We start from the raw sequence: 15,028 nt of genomic DNA on the forward strand, positions 1-15,028 counted from the left end.
TTTCTGTTACATTTTAAATTTAGTTCTGCCATTTTGGACCTTCGGCTTAGTAACTAGAGTAAAGGGGTACATGATGTGCTGCTGTATATCTCTTGTAGTAGATGTTATTTCTGCTTCGGAGCAACGCTGGTTTTGTTTTGCTTTATTGTGTCTGATCAGCGGTCTGCAGCTCAAAAATGGAAAGAGATGAGAATCTGAAAGTTTTTTTTTGTACTAACATCGCGAGTTTTCTGATTAGTTTTCTAATGAATTTCTTTTTCTCATCGCCTGCAAAAAAGTGTGATTTTTACACAAAAGTGCCAATATTCGTAGATCTAAAAGTGAATTGCTCACGAATCACGTTAGTTGTCTTGTGTCAGGTGTTGTTAACACTCAGGTGTATTTGCCTCAAATTCTGGCTACAATTATGGGCAGATTGTGGGAAGTCACGCTCCGGAGTAGTCAACACTGTTCGTATTTACACGAAACGTAACTTTTCCAAAGGCATCGCACAGCATAAGGCTAAAGAAATTGCCCGTACCAGCGAGATTGTCCATAATTCGAATCCTGCTTTATGGCGTCTTCGAGCTAAGAACAAATCTTCCAATGGCCCACCCTGCATGCCAGAAAAGACTGATTCGACTACTTCAGAGACAATTTTCAGCCCTAATTCCTACCTAGACAACACCTTTTGTCAGACCCTCGATAAGGAGCTCCAGTTTGCAGTTAAGGATATTGACTTCCTGGTCACTCCGTCTTTAATGCGTTCCAAAATTGTTAAGCTAAAAAAAAGAAATCTAATGGCATCGATGGTATATCTGGCACCCATTTAAGCTTTGCCAGCAATTTTCTCCTAGAGTACCTTTCTCTGCTATTTCAGATGATTTTTGTTACTGGCATCGTTCCGGACGACTTTAGTGTTGTATTGGTTCATCCTATTCTCAAAAAAGGTAAACCAGCTGACGAGTGCACTTCATATTGTCCGATCACTGTTTCAACTACTTTTTGTAAGCTACTTGAATCCCGTATTTTTGATGAAATTGCACTTCAATGCACTACTCCGGACAATCAGTTCGGGCTCAAAAAGCACTCAGGACGGGAATACGTTCACAGCGTTCTTGCAAATCTTCTTGTTGATGCAGATAAAAATGGTGATATTTCGTCTTTGGAGTGCTTGGTGTTAGTAGAGCCTTCGATTCTGGCATCCATGGCCATATCTTGCTCAAAGCTCTTCAGTGAGGTGTTTCCTCTTGCATCATTTCCCCTGTCTACAGCATGTACAATAAGCTCTCGGCTGTCATCTTGATCCCCTCTCCGTCCGGTTCTTTTCCTTCTAAAGAAATGCTGAGTGTCAAAGCTGCAAAACTTCACCAACACTGTTTAATAACGCTATAATCGAAGCACAACAAGGAATAAAGCCGTCGTGCTTTCTCCGTGGGATCAATCTGTCGCTGCTGAACTTCGTTGATGACATTCTTCATGTTTCTTGTTCAATTTCTTTATTTCAATAAAATTACGACTCACTTGCAGCGGCATACAAGCAGATCGGACTTTCCTTCAACGAATCTAAAACAGAACTTCTTTTCTTCAATGGTTCAAAAAATGAGCTTTCAATTAAACTCTGCGTTAAAATTCGTTACACTCTGATTAAGCCCTGTGAGTCCCATACCTATCTTGGCCTCCCTATTTCTTCTACATTGAAGGACACACGCTCAGCACTGACAAACCACTTCTGTTCCCGTCTACGAGCGTCTTACGGATTACTTAATGCTAATAAGTATCGTTTCAACCGTCCTCTCCTTGCCCGGCTATACAATGCTTTTAATAACCCTCAACTGCTTGCTCTGGCTCCCTTCTGGAAAATATTCACAGCTACCGAAAAGAAAGCCATTTGTAGCGTATTCTACAGACATGCCAAGTTTCTCTTCCGTCTCCCTATGTGGTACAGCAATGGCGACATCTCCATGAAATACAAGCTCACCAACCCTTCCATGGCCATAGAAAGAAGAATCTCCCACCCCAACACCTAGTTGGTGGGGCGCTTCGCGCCCCCCCCCCCCCCGTGCGCGTAAGTCGTTACGCGCCATATTAGTTACGCGCCATTGTAGTTGTGTCCCTGTGTCCCACCTGTGAATATAGATAGACTTATATATGTGTTTCAAACTACGTAAAACTTGCGAATATACAACATTCTTGGCTTTTCCATTGTCTGTGCATATACAAAGCCTTATGTACTAATAATGACGTCATATGCAAACGCTCTTTTTACAAACATGCATACACACAACTCGTTTTTATATAGATAGATAGATGGATAGATACAATACAAATTAACTGCGTAAAACTTGCGAATATACAACATTCTTCGATGTCAAATTGTCGCTGCATATAAATAGATTGTCAGGTTTACCGACCCTCGAACATGCAACGTACAATTGTCCATGAAAAAAACAATCAGTATTAAGATCTATACCACATTTGTCTAATGATTGACCTTGAGCTTTGTTAATGGTGATTGCAAATGCTAATCGAATTGGGAATTGCAATCTTTTAAATTGAAAAGGCAGATCCGTTGGAATCATGGGAATGCGAGGAATAAGAACAGCCTCACCCTCAAAAGGCCCTGTCAAGATTGTGGCCTCTATTAGGTTTTCCATTGTTTTTATTTTACGGCAAGCCGCGTGCCATTGCAAAGCTTTGGTGGGTTGATATTTCTTAAAAGTATTATTGGTACGCCTATTGTTAGTTGTAGCACGTGTTGTGGAAACCCTGAAAGATCCACGGAATTTAAAAATTCAGATGGATAATTAACCGCTTCATTTGGTTCCAAAACTGTGTCGACTGACTTGTAAAGGACTGCCTGGTCTCGAATCTTGGTCAAAACAATATTGTTGATTTCGTGGACGTCTATATTTTTGGGTGCAAGAATCGCTCTTTCACTTAACCATTTATTATTTTTATAATTGTTTAGAATATTCGGAAATACTTTTTCAATCAATTCATTTTTGGACGTCACTAAATTACAGAAATCAGCAGGTAGTTGTATACGTCCTGAAATTGAGTCTACTGGGAGCTTTCCGTTTCCAATTGCCAGCAATTGATCTGAAAATGTTTGACCAGAGTCATCGTTTTGCAATCGGACACGCATATTTGTAGTTAATTTTAATGTTTTTACGTGTGCCCATAAATTAGAATTTTTCAGGCAAGCATTCATTTCGTCTGCAGGGGTTGATCTCGGTATTATAGGTAATATTTGCCTGAAATCTCCCGCAAGCAATATTAATGTGCTGCCAAAGGGTTTCGACTTCCCTCTCAAATCTTTCAAGCATTGATCCAGAGCCTCGAGCGATTTTTTGTGTGCCATTGTGCACTCATCCCAAATAATAAGTTTGCATTGCTGCAATACTTTACCCATCCCAGATGATTTGGAAATATTGCACGTGGGAGTTTGTGTAGAATGCGAATTCAGAGGCAATTTCAAAGCGGAATGAGCAGTTCTTCCACCAGGCAGCAATGTTGCGGCTATTCCGGACGACGCAATTGCCAACGCTATATCATTTTTGATGGAATTGATGCCAGAATCAGTTTTATCACAAACGTTTTACCAGTACCTCCTGGCGCATCCAAAAAGAAAATTTCTCCAACGTTGTTATCGACACAATGCATTATCGTATCATAAATGTCTTTTTGTTCCGACGTTAACTTGGAAATGTTATTGTGTACATACGACAATAGATCACTCGTACTGTAACTTTGTTCACGATCCAATTCTATATATGTCGAAACAGCAGCGATACGGTTAGGTGAAGGCATTCCCAAATCCTGAAGAGGTTTGTTTGCCATGCGTACGCACAAATCTTCTATAATAACTAGAGTGTAGTTATAAATTTCTGATGTAAAATCAAAAGTCATATCTGACGTCTCTAACTGTTTTCGATGGAGTATATCTTCGGACATTTTTGACTTATATTTATGGAGAGCAAGTTGTTAAAATGATGCCAAACAATGCACGAATTTGACTTGGAGTTGACGTTTCGCACGCGTCATTGATACAGTTATCCCAGTGTTGGTCAATCTCCAATAAATTCAGAGCTTGGCATGCACTACGGTAAGTGTCATGTATAGTACCGTCTACAGTTCTCAAATACTCAAAGGATGTCGGACCGGGTACATTCACCAAAAGCAGGCGTAGAAAGAAGCATTCATGTCGATTGGGGTGAACGGTGTAGAGTCTTCCTATCGTGGTATCTTTGAAGATGGTAGGCTGGCCGTCGACTGACTTACCCTGTTTTCGACGTTCAAATACTTTATTTTTAGCATTCCACGTGTAATACGAAGGCACTTCAGTATACAGCAGTTTTTTTTGCAAAAGAATCATTTTTGCAAAGCGAAAAGAAAGCGGTTAACTTTGTATCCGGTGGATTCAGGGCTCTTTGTTGCACGTTGGTTTCCGAGAAATAAACACGTTGACCATTCTGTAAATGTACCGCTAAGTGAACAACAGCTGGACTACGTTCATGTATCGGAAATGAAAGAATTCGCCAGACAGCTTCATTACTGCTTATGTATCTTCCAGCCTGATATTGTACGATTTTGTCGATATCTTTGATATCGGGCTGCAAGCCAAAAACTGCCATGTCACTGCCTTTGTTGACGTATTTACAAATGTATATGATTGCCTTTACGGAGTTACAGTATTAAACGTTTATGTGTGCATTAAATGTTTTTGATAATAACGGGGAATATGGAACAACCCACTGGTTATCTACTTCGATGGTGGTACCGTTACGCTTCTTTATTATTGCTGTTTTACCGCCATCTTCAGTAGATCTTCTTCTATATTTTGGGTAACCATCATTGCCAGTAATTGTGTTGGATACTAAAAGTCGAGGATATTGCTTTGTGCACCTTCCTTTGGCCATACATGGTGAATTTTCGTTCAGTGCACCGCAAGGTCCATGTATCATATTTTTTACAATAGTATCATGTAACCCCTTATCGACATTTTCATCAGGTATTTCAGCGGGAATCACATCATCAATTTCGTTCGAAGTAATTTTTTTATGTAGCCAGATTAGTATATGTGCGTGTGGCAAACCTCGTTTTTGCCATTCCACTGAGTACATCCAGCATCGCACTGACCCAAACACTTCAAGTTTTACTATGTAGTTTATCAGTGATTTCAACTTTTGCCGGAAGACACGGGCCGTAATGTCATGTCTATGAACCGCCGATTGTCCTTGAAGTAAAAGCTGCTGTATCTCGTCCCAAGATTGATTACATGTAAATGTAATAAATAAATCTGGACGACAATAGAGACGAAAATACGCAATAGCATCTTGAGCATATTCATGCATATGACGGGGACTGCCATCATATGACGAAGGTAAAATTGTTAATCTTCCCACGTTTGTGGTATTACCGTCATTTACAACTGCATCTCGCAAATGAATGTATTGTTCAGAGCGGAGCTTGGTCTGATTCAGGCAGATATATAGCAAACGTTCTGATTCAATTTTAGCATACATATCAACGACGTATTGGTGAAACAATTCACGGCATTTTAAAATATAATTTTCTTCATCCTGCCGAATCATTAGTCTATAGGAATAATAATGCATTGCACTGAATTTCTTATTCATTTCTTTGTTAGTGGCTGGATTCATCAATTTAATATTAAAGTGATAGCCGTCGGCTCCATCCCTAAAAATGATAGGATATTGTAGGGCATCGTAGCATCGATGAGTTTCAGCAATTCTTAACAACTGAGCGTTTCGCTTATGAAGATTAATATCTCGAGGTAAAAACTGATCACCGACCGATAAATTTGCCCTTTTACTTTGAAAGTAGACATAAATTGATCTGGATTTTCGATTTGGGCTCCAAACGACGTCATTTGGAAACATGAGTTATATTTTCTGATTTTTGACAAAAAACGCTTAGATTCTGACGTAGTTCCAGTAAGGAAAGTCTTCAATGGCTCTGGTGGTGCAGCCAATAGAGGAAGTTTAACTTTTCCTGAGGCGCAACACATTCCCATTGTTTCACCATTGAATTTCAAGGCCTTGCAATAGGGACAAATTTTAGACATAGTCCCCATTTGAACACATTTACTCAAGCTATAATCATCGACTGGGCTGTACCTGAATGCCAGGCGATAACTTTCAGGTTGCTCTGATTCCTCGGCACGCTTTCTTTTCTTACTTTCTCTATCAGCAGCAAGCCTGATTTCTTGCTGTTCTTGTGATTCCTCGGCACGCCTTCTTTTTTCACTTTCTCTTTTAGCAGCAAGTCTGGTTTCATGTTGCTCTGGTAGTTCCTCGGCATGCCTTCTTTTTTCTCTTTCTCTTTTAGCAGCAAGTCTGGTTTCGCGTTGCTCTGGTAGTTCCTCGGCACGCTTTCCGTTCTTTCTTTCTCTATCAGCCTCAAGCCTGTTTCCTTGCTTTTCTTTTGATTCCTCGGCACGCTTTCTTTTCTTACTTTCTCTATCAGCCTCAAGTCTGTTTTCTTGCTGTTCTTTTGATTCCTCGGCACGCTTTCTTTTCTAACTTTCTCTATCAGCAGCAAATTTTTTGGCATAGACTCTTTGAGCATCTTCTTCGGCTGTTGCCATTGTAAGTTCATCAGTCATTTTAAAGTTAAACATTAATAGATTTCTACGTGAACGCATGTCTTAAATATCTTTAATGACGTCACCGTCATAAAAAAAGGACGACAACTAGCTTCATGACGTCATTCAACACACAAACATGACATCACCCGACAGACAGACACATCCACAGACAATTTATTTATATATATATAGAAGATAGATGTGGCTGTGTCCCGGTCGTCATTTGTGTCCCGATGTCCCGGTCTGTAATTTCGTCAGTCAAAAACATGACGTCAGTTAACACACAAACATGACGTCACCCGACAGACCCACACACACACAGACAACTTATTTATATATATATATATATATATATATATATATATATATATATATATATATATATATATATATATATATATATATACTAGCTGTTGGGGTGGCACTTTGCACCACCCCAACACCTAGTTGATGGGGCCCTTTGCGCCCCCCGAGGCCCTCCCCCCACGTGTGTAAGTCGTTACGCGCCATATTAGTTACGCCCCATTGTAGTTGTGTCCCTGTGTCCCACCTGTGAATAGAGATAGATATAAATATATGTTTTTAACTACGTAAAACATGCGAATATACAACATTCTTCGCTGTCCCATTGTCTGTGCATATAAATAGATAGTCAGGTTTACTGATTCTTGAACATGCAACATATAATTGTCCATGGGAAAAACAATCCGTATTCATATCTATACCTCATTATTCTAATGATGTGTCCTTGTGTTCCGGTCGTTATTTATATTCCCTGTGTCCCGGTCGTCATTTGTGTCCCAGTGTCCCGGTCTGTAATTTCTATTCGAATGCACGCTTTCTTTTCTTACTTTCTCTATCAGCAGCAAGTTTTTTGGCATAGACTCTTTGAGCAGCTTCCTTGGCTGTTGCCATTGTAGGTTCTTCAGTCATTTTACAATTAAACATTTTTCCGTGAACGTATGTCTTAAATACCTTTAATGACGTCATCGTCATAACAAACATGACGACATCTAACTTCATGACGTCAGTCGACACACAAACATGACGTCACTCGACACACACTCGGGTTTAATAAAAAAATATAACACCACTGATTCCCTTATCGCCTCAAAACTTATTACGCACTATGGCTCTTCCTTCACTCCTTGGTACAACCCTGGCGTCTACCTTCAATATTATCCTTGTAAGTCCCTACCATTTCGTCCACGAGCAAACCACTCTAATCTCTACTAAAAAAAGAAATATTAATAAAATACTCAATAATGACCAAAATATCTTACCTGTTTAAATTCGTCATTCAATGTAACTTATTTCAAAACAAGATATTTTTTTTAGTCTCTTTTTTAAAGAACCAAGAGAGCTCCTACCTCTCGGTTCAAGTGAAATGGTATTGTAAGCCTTAGCGCAGACGATGTCAGGCGAAAAATCTGGCCTCACTGTTGGCGTATGTCGAATATAAATCTGTGCAGATAGTCTTGTAATTGAAGATGCTGTTTGACTACCAAACAGAATAGATTCCTAAAAAGCAGTGGAAGCAAGCTGGAGAAGAATCAGAAAGTAAAATCCAAGCAGGAAAGCTCAAACAGCGATTTCAGCGAGAGATAATCATCTGTGTGTTTAATGATCTTCAGGGCATTCTTGTAAATGGAATCCAATTTTTTCAGATTGGATTTGAACGTCGACTGCCATGCCATTGCGCGATACAGTAAATGGGTTTTGATGAGCGAATTGTAGAGAAGGGTAAGAGTTATAAATGGGAATGTGTTCTTCAGTTTCTTCATGATGCTAAGATTCTTTGAATGCTTTAGTTCTACAGCATGGATGGGGGGAAGCAAAGAAAAGTTTTTATTCACTCTTAATCCTAAATATTTTGTAAATCCGTTTGCTGTTAGTCGAACCTTTCTAAGAGACGTCGCAATTCCTGTTGAGGAAATGAGGGGGAAGGAAATAAGACTTCTGTAGGCAGGGAGGGGGAGGAGATGGCAAAGGATAAGGGAGGAGAATTCGGGATCGGGAAGGGTTTGTCAATTTTTGAGCTGTGCCTGATGAACTTTGATGAGAAATATTTGCTTGAGTGCGGTGCACTAAAAACGAACGGCAGAAGGGAGATGAGTGGCTCTTACAATTTTTATCTTTGGACAGGGACACTGGAAAAGGGCCCCGGGGAGTAGAATTAACATCATCTACTTTCGGTGCATGGGCAAAACTACAATATTTGTTACAATGCATGGTGGGAAAAGGTGGAGGAAAAGTTTGTATGGCAGGGGGATGGAAACTAAAAGGGGATACTAAAGTAGGGGTATTCAGGGAGGGGGAGCTTGTTTTCCGAACAACCCTCTTGTTTTCCGAAAGTCAGGAGTGAAATGAGCGAAAACACATTCTCTGTTGGTAAAGAGTAAATTTTACACTTAAAACCAGTAACAGTTTTAAAGCTACTTAATAATTACGATTTTTTCCGAATTATTGAGGGGGCAACTACCCCCTTACCTCTCTCCCCCCCTCAAAGACACCACTGACCTAATCTAACCAAAATACGACACCACTGACCTAACCTAACCAAAATACCAATTTAATTTTTTTTTTTTTTTTTTTAATATAACTACAATGTAGTGATCCACTGAGCCGAAGCTAATAATGTTGTCTCCTTATACAAACAGCAATAAACCGGTTATTGTCTCATTTTAAATCCAAGTTCTAGATTGTGAACTGGCTAACACAAAAGTAAAAAAAAAATTACTATCGACGGAAATTGCGCATTGGGATTACTGCAAGTGTATATTTGTATATAAGCCTACGGTGAAAGAAAAAGATGACACTTCGCGTCAATGGGACAACTACCGTCGTTGAAAAAGAGTCAGGTTTTAAGAAAATCCACCAGCGCTAAATGGTCGAGAACAAGTAATTGACTAATTTAAAAAAAATTAAAACCAGCAATTAAACTGTAAACTCAAGTAATGAATTATTTTTTTTAAAGAAAAATATAAACTTTGCCTTTCAATGGCTTCAAGCTCTATTTATTGCTTTCCCCTGAGGAACAGAATAGTTTTGTGTCTTGTTTCTTCTATTTCTGCCTTTTAGTGCAACTGAACAATGTGCGGAAGATACATCGATTGAAGTACTGCGTGGCTTTTCGATGTGCCACCTTGATCTTTGCTCCTATATCTTTTAACGAACGTTTGCACCGTTTTTGATGCTCGTTTCTCACAATCGGTTTCTTTCTCTCTCTTTCTTTGTCTCTTTTGAGTCATATTTATTTTATTTAATAACTGAGCGGGTTTTCCATAGAAAAATAATTGGAATTCAAAAGAAAATGAAGGATCACGAAATTTCGGAGACGGGCAACAGTTTATGTTGGGTTAAGAAAGTGTCAAAATAGTAGCAATAAAAAGGATTTTTTGATGATCCAGTAACAAATTGCCGAGCGAGAAACTATTTGTCTTCGCAATACATTATATTTTGTAAAATTCCAGAGTTTATATTTATATAATATTAAAACATATTAACCTATTGCGAGAGAACTTGTTTAAAATAGAAAGGTAGTGCGTATTGTGACACAGCATAGAAAATTACGTAATTACTGTAAAAACCGCTTACAACACCAAATAGAAACAATGCTCATCATTAACCGGAGCAATAAGTTTGGAAAACAAAGTTTTTTTGATAAATACAATGCATACATGTATTATTTTATTTTTTAGCATGCTCGATTCCAATTGCCAGAAAATCCAAATGTTCCACATATAATGATAGGACTGGGTAAAAGCACCGCACCATTCAGGTATTTCTGGATACACAGGGCAAAACTCAAGAAAGGAAATTTCTACGATTTAAGCAAATGCGTAATTTTTACAATTTGTGACTAAGGTAATACTTTATGATTTATCCTACAATTTTGTATATTTTGTTTCTAATTCCCCTACTTTTTACGTTTTTCTCTTAAGCTATGTCGCCTTTGGAAATATTTTTTTTTTTGGAACGAACAATAGTTGTTCCTTGTATGAGAAGGGTGGCCCTTTTCAACACTCCTCTTCACGCTAAAGTTTTTTTTAGACTTCTAAAATAGATTTCAAATCTAATTACACGGCCCTTGTGTTTTAGGAACTGAAAAGGTTGAACTTTAGCGTAAAGAACAGTATTACCTTGAGGACTGCGGGGAAGGATTGTCAACCACAAAAACTTAATTACTAGACTTTTCAACTATATTGAACAAAAAAGGTTTTTCTCAAAATTTTTATTGAATGTGTATGATGAATTAGAGGTATGGAGTGGGGGATGGTTACCCTTCAACCATTTTTTACTGTTAATAAGCGCTCAAGAGCTTTCCATTTTGCGATTGAATGAGCTCCTTTAAAAGTTTCTACGACAAACCCTTCTACACGAAGTGCCTTGGTCTGAAACCTATTTACTCACTTTGTCCTAAAGTGTGTCGAATCTGGGTATCAATGATGAGACACCTAAATGAAACTCCTTTTCTAAAACCAAACGAACCTCGTATTTCTGTTTCATTTCAGCAATTTTCATTGACAGTTGAAAATTGTCAAATTGTTATCAGAAATTCCATTTATTCGATTTTGCTGTGTACCAGAATCAGCCAGTTCCTATTTTGTCACTAGGATCGTCCCCTTTTTGGTCTATGATTGTGTCCCCTAAACATCCAGAAACATATTCATCTTCAAATCTCAAAAACTAGACACTTCTTTTTCACCAGTCCGAATCTCTTGTCCGATTTCTCTTGTCCGAAGAGATAAGTCGTAACAAAGTAGGTACTATTATTCAAAAGACACTTTATCAACCTCTTTTAAAGCGGCAACTTAAGATCAAATTAAAAAAAAATAATACATAAGAAGCATTTATACAAAATGACTTTGAGGGAAAGCTCAAAACGCAAATCAACATGTAAATTCCTTACTCTGGAGAATCCTTTCCTTATGACATCTGTGACATATTGTAAATATTCGAAACATTTTGTAAATATTTACAAATATTGTAAATATTCAAAACCTGGATGATGTTCTGGACTCACACTGTTGCCTGTAGGAACCGACATTAAAGTCTACATATCAGGGAAATCTTACCAATCTGCAATATAACCAGAGGTGTGACTTGCCAAACCCCATTTTGCCCTCCCCCCTCCAATCTGAAATGTAGTTTCTTCAATCACATAAATTTTTTCTCAGGTACTCAGTTAGGGCTAGCTTGAAGCTGAAATACAATGATATACAAGCGTAAGGAAATTTTAGACGGAAATTGATACAGAGTAGATACATCTTAAGTACTCCAATTCTATGTAACTGATTATTAACTAATGACCCTTTTAAGGCCAATACGGGGTTCTAACGCTCACGCCAAGTAACGTTAAACAGCTTATCGGTCTTTAGAAAAAATTAGGGTTTGGATAAAGTGGCATGGTAACAAAAAGGTCGATATTGTTCAGTCTGTTCAGAAATAGAAGCGATCGATCTCTGCGTATATTAAAAATCAGTATACATGCATTTTCGATTTCTCTTGATATTTTTCTTTTGTTTCTATTACGATTCCTTTAGCGCCCAAGTTTTCAAAAAAAAAGTTTAAAGAAATTTGGATACATTTTGTTTTCTTTTCTTTTATCTAAACCAAAAGATTTTAAATCTCAGTGACTAATATTTTAAAAAGTCCGAAATAACGTTTATGGGTGTGTGGTAACAATTGTGTTTCGTAAAGGCAAACCAATTTCAGCGATTTTTTAATTGGGTTTCGGAAAATAAAGTGCTTGCAATTATATTGTGATGACAACTTCTTTTATGATGACAAACTTGAAAAAATGTAAGAAAAATAGGTTAAGTTAAAGGTAATACAGGGGAAAAACAAATAGTGAAACTAAAAACCCAGCGTTTAGTAAAGGTAAACAAAACGGAAAAGTTTTTTTTTGTTTCGTAAAAGTAAAACATTTTCAGCAGTTTTTACTATACCCAATAGCTCAATAAAACACAGAGCTTACAGGTGATGGAATTTTTGGAAACTGGGAAGATGAAGTGCTTATTATCAAACAATCTTTTGGAGAGTTACACATATTTTTTTAATGAATAATGTAGAGAGGGGTAAAGTAACGATTCAATGTCGGGACAAACCACTACGTTCAAATTCTCAGTTTCCTTTAAAACTTTAAAATTTCCTCGTTTTTGTTTTACAATATATCTAATTTTTACAAAATACACACACGATGGGGATGAACTTAGGTATAGCTGTAAATTTTGGGATAAATAGCTAGGTAGTCTATATTAGTTAGTTTAAGGCCTTAGTTATTCTTGAATCTAAAGCAATGGTTCCCATCCAATTTTGGGCCATGCTTGAACCTAGGCATTTCAAAAATTCTCATGCAAAACATAGGAAAGTTACCATCCCCTGTCTTGAATAACGTGGAAAATATATTGGCTTGGAAATCAAGAAAATTGACTGAAACCACGATATTCTGCTTATACGCCATCTTTTTTTCTTAGTTTCTTTCTTCGCTTTCACCTCAGTTATCAGGGCACTGGAACATCGTAGAGAGCTGCTTAATAGCTCATTTGAAAGGAAATTAATGTATTTAAAAACTTTTTGCAATTAAAAAAATAATTTTAAAATTAGTTGTACAAGGAATAGATAAAGTTCATCATAAATGGTGTCAGTCAAGAGAATCTCATGTAGTAGATGATCAGTTGATTTTCAATCCCTGAAACTTTCCCTTTCATACCCTTAGGCACAGTTGTAATACTAGCAAGAGTAGTAGCAATAGTTCTATTAATGTTTGCATTACTAACAGCAACATTAAAAACGATAACACTAGCACTACTTACAACAGATATATTAACATATGCCTTTTAATCAGTTGAATATCCTCCTCACCAAGTTTCTGGAAGTTTCAACTTATTACAATTATCCATTGCTATGACATGGTGATAGGATCTTTTAAATACCTATCGATATTTAAGTTTCATATTCAATTTAAAAACATTAGCTATTTTGATTAAGCATGGGCACTAATCTTTTTTTTTTAGGAAATAAAAAAAATATAGCACTTTAAATAGCACTAAAATAAGCACTTTATTCTTTTTAAGTAGCACTTTAAATAACACATAAAAATAATAGCAATTTAACGAAAACGCACTTTTCGGATCCAGATCCGAAAACGTTACTAATACGGCCCTTTTCTCACAAAAAGACTATTTTTTATAATGAAAGAAAAAAATCTTTTATATACACAAGCTTTTCTATCTTTTTTGGGAGGAAGGGGGGAGTTATTTCCTTCCTTTTTCTTTTCTTTTTTTAATTTCCTTTCGTGAACATCTTAATGCAAAACTTGTATTTTCTCATAATTGAAGATATTACGAATGTCTAAGAATGTTACATGCTTGCTGCTTCGATGAATGTCAGTGAAACGGAAAACTGTTTGTTTTCATGGAGAAACAGAGACTGCTATTGCTAATCAGCAATTTGTTTTAAATTGTCTGAATATGAATCTCCCCAAAGCCCCAGCCATAGGGTGCATGTCCAACTCATTACCCGCCAAAACGTTTCCCTGATCATTTTTAAAATAATACCAAGAGAGCCACCTTCCTATCCATGTCTTGCTATTAAAATTACCCTCTACAAGTCTATATGTAAAATTGGGTCATCAAAGAGGAAGTAAAACAAACAAAACAGTTGCGCTTAACAATTCTGAAAAATTCCCCCGCGAAAATTTCCCTTGGAAAGTTCACCGCCAGAAACTTTCCTCATCACAGAAAACTTTTGCCCTGCCAATAATCACCCAAAATATGTCAGTAAACTCCCCCTTCCTCCCGAAAAAACTCTATATGTAAAGAAATGACAAATTAAGCAACTTATAGCCGTTTTCCCAAGGGTCGTGGAGGAATATTGACAAATTCCCACAGTGTAAAACTTCCTTTAAAAAGTTCACTTCGTGAAACTTCCCTCTCCATGGACATTTCTTCGCCTTGGAATATCTCCTAAGCAGAAAATTTGTCCCCCCACATGCAGACTTCCTAATGAAAATTACATTTAGTGTTTCTTAACTTTGTTTAATCTTTCCAGCTTTGCATACTATTTTTTACTAACTGCAAATAACTAATGCGATATTTTTATCCAAATTTGTAAGGTTGAGCGGCAACTTTGTAAGGGCAGGAACACACTTTATTCCATTCCCTCTTGCTTAAAAAAAAAAAAAAAAAAAAAAAAAATGGGGAAAATACCAACAATTATTTATCTAAACAATGCTATATGCGAGAAAACAAATTTTATTCAAAAATGAAAGAAAAAAAATGAATACAATAAAGTAGAAACATTTCTTCCTTTGCATAAGTCTCTTAAGAAAACGCAGCTGATGATGAAAAGAACCAAAATATATATGACATTGGAAAAAAAAAACAACAAAACAAAATATAAATAACTATTAAATACATTTACATACAATCC

This window comes from Artemia franciscana, unplaced genomic scaffold, assembly GCF_032884065.1.
Source record: "Artemia franciscana unplaced genomic scaffold, ASM3288406v1 Scaffold_2143, whole genome shotgun sequence".
NCBI classification, from domain to species: domain Eukaryota; kingdom Metazoa; phylum Arthropoda; class Branchiopoda; order Anostraca; family Artemiidae; genus Artemia; species Artemia franciscana.